We start from the raw sequence: 2,397 nt of genomic DNA on the forward strand, positions 1-2,397 counted from the left end.
CACAACTAATGTTTTAGTATCTTATGGTCATGAGCAGATTATCATAATATTGCATTTAGAATTTTAAAAGATTTCAGTAAAATAAAGAAATATGGTTACTCCTTTGTTTTCCTCTTATCGACAATATCTTTCTTAAGTGGGACGTCCGTTTTGTTTTGATTGCTGTGGAAACTCTAGGTCAAGTCTGTTTGAATTGGAGACTATCAATGTTAACGTGTTATCTTTTAATTACCCACCAACCGTGTCGTTTATATTATTTATATATTTTCGTCCTGATCATGCATACACTGAACGTTTTAAGCAAACAACAATACGTCAATCAACAAAAATAATTCAAATGTTCTTGCTGTCAAAATTTCATATAGCGCTCCGGGATAAAATTTGTAATATAGTCAGAAAAAATATATTTATATGTAACTTTTAATTGCAACATAATATTGTAGTGTCCAGGCAAACCAACTGGAACAGCAGTTCAACGAGATTTCCCTTCAAATCCTCCAGGAACACCCCCGGGAAGTAGGTTAATGTACCAGTATATACTTTGGAAAACTGTAAAATTGAAAATGGAATTGGGAATGTGTCAAAGAGAAAAAGACAACTTCCCGACCAAAGAGCAGAAAACAGCCGTAGGCAACCAATGGGTTTGATGTTAATTGTTTACTCATTATTATACAGGTTCAAATCGTGTAAAAATTGTAATGATATGTGTACCGATAATGTTGAAAGCAAAACCTTATTTATCTAGAGAGGTAAGTTTTAATGTATCAGAAAATCACATTTTGAAAAAAAAACATATCGTAATTTTACTATGTATGTACAAGATCGTGTATTTCAAGCAATGTTTAAGATTTATTCATACTACATTCATTTCAAATGAACTTTTTTATACTTCAGTCTGTAAACAAACTTTATAACTTGTAACTGTCTTTCAGCTTGATTGGTTAAACTCCTACCCCACTATTAGGACACTTATTGGCGTTCACAAGAAGTATTTATGTATGTCAATTGCAAAATGCAAGGATCATGTATTTCAAAACAAAACTGCCATGCTGAAATTCAAATTGATTCAATGAACCAGAATTGTTAATATAATTTTCCGTTCCAGACTGTCCCGTAGGAAATCCATTACCAGGATTTAACTGTGGACTTATACAAAACCCTGACAGATGTCCACCAGGATCTTTCTGTAACACCGACCCAATGGATAGATTTGGTGTATGCTGTCTGAGTAAGTGTTTTTAAATGACAGAATGCAATATAACAACATATCATTGAAATATACGTATAAGTATTAAATAACGCTTCTATAGAAAAACAATTATGACCAAAATCAAGGAATATGTTGTGTTTATTTTACATCAGATATGGTGCTACTATATTGTGAATAAAGGTGATTATTTTATTCATAAATTAGGAGATTTCCATTTTAATTCATCTAGGAGCTCAGTATTATTAATTTTTTTTGTTATTTTACTGTTTACCTACTTTTCCAGAGAGCGTGTCTTATATATTTGGTAAAATCCAATTGATTCATTATGTATAGGAATGGATATTGTTGTAAACACAGTATGGTGAATATCTGTTCGTTCATATCGTTAGTCTCTGCATTCTGTTTTCTGACACTTTATATTTATTTATTAATTGAAGACATTCTTCTGTGTCAAACAGATATAATGTAATCGCTAATTTGATGGACTTCTTTGTGTACAAGTGTGTCGGTTTTCACATATATTGTATCTGTCTTTTTATCTGAATTGTTTTAAATCCTTAAATTGAGATGTATTTTTTTTTCTTTCTTGCCCATGTATAATGTTAATGTATTTGTAAATTTGTAAATGTATAATTGTTATCCTGTGTATAACCATACGTGTGCCTAAGTTGTAATACATTGTCTTGTTTTGTCTGTTTTATTTTCAGATCACCGTTGTCCAGTTGATCCAGGTCCTAATTCCAACTGTTATGGACATTATCAGAGATACTGTAAAAAAGATTCATCATGCCCTAAAGGGAAAAAGTGTTGTAAGCAGGGATGTTACTACAAATGTGTAGATGCTGTTTTATCTCTCATTGATTTTATTTTTTTAAATAAAACAACAGTAATACACTTTCAAATGTATGTTTCCTTATTTGTGCAACTGTTATTGTTTAAAAAGAATTACACAGCAGTTGATCTCACCTATAATGGAATTTGAAGTAGGAAGTGTAGCTAGTTATAAAACCAGGTCACATCCAGCATTTTTACATAGGCAAATGCCTGTTCCGAGTGAGAAAAATGACAGTTGTTATCCATTCGTTTGATGGGATTTGGCTTTTGATTTTGTCATTTGATTAGGAAATTTCCGTTTTGAATTTCCCGTGGATTTCAGTATTTTTGTCATTTGACTGTTATTGATTTAA

General features: G+C 31.3%; 1 long non-coding RNA gene across 2 annotated transcripts; it reads left to right on the forward strand.

Annotated features, from left to right (window-relative positions):
* Nucleotides 1-107: 107 nt before the first annotated feature.
* LOC143052103 (uncharacterized) lies at nt 108-2,397 on the forward strand. 2 transcript variants are annotated; one of them, XR_012970983.1, is made up of 3 exons: nt 108-516; nt 933-1,228; nt 1,918-2,397. It is a non-coding gene; the product is annotated as an uncharacterized LOC143052103 (long non-coding RNA). The 2 variants fall into 2 exon arrangements; XR_012970984.1 differs by having other exon boundaries at nt 1,106-1,228.

This window comes from Mytilus galloprovincialis, chromosome 11, assembly GCF_965363235.1.
Source record: "Mytilus galloprovincialis chromosome 11, xbMytGall1.hap1.1, whole genome shotgun sequence".
In the NCBI taxonomy this organism is placed as follows: Eukaryota; Metazoa; Mollusca; class Bivalvia; order Mytilida; family Mytilidae; genus Mytilus; species Mytilus galloprovincialis.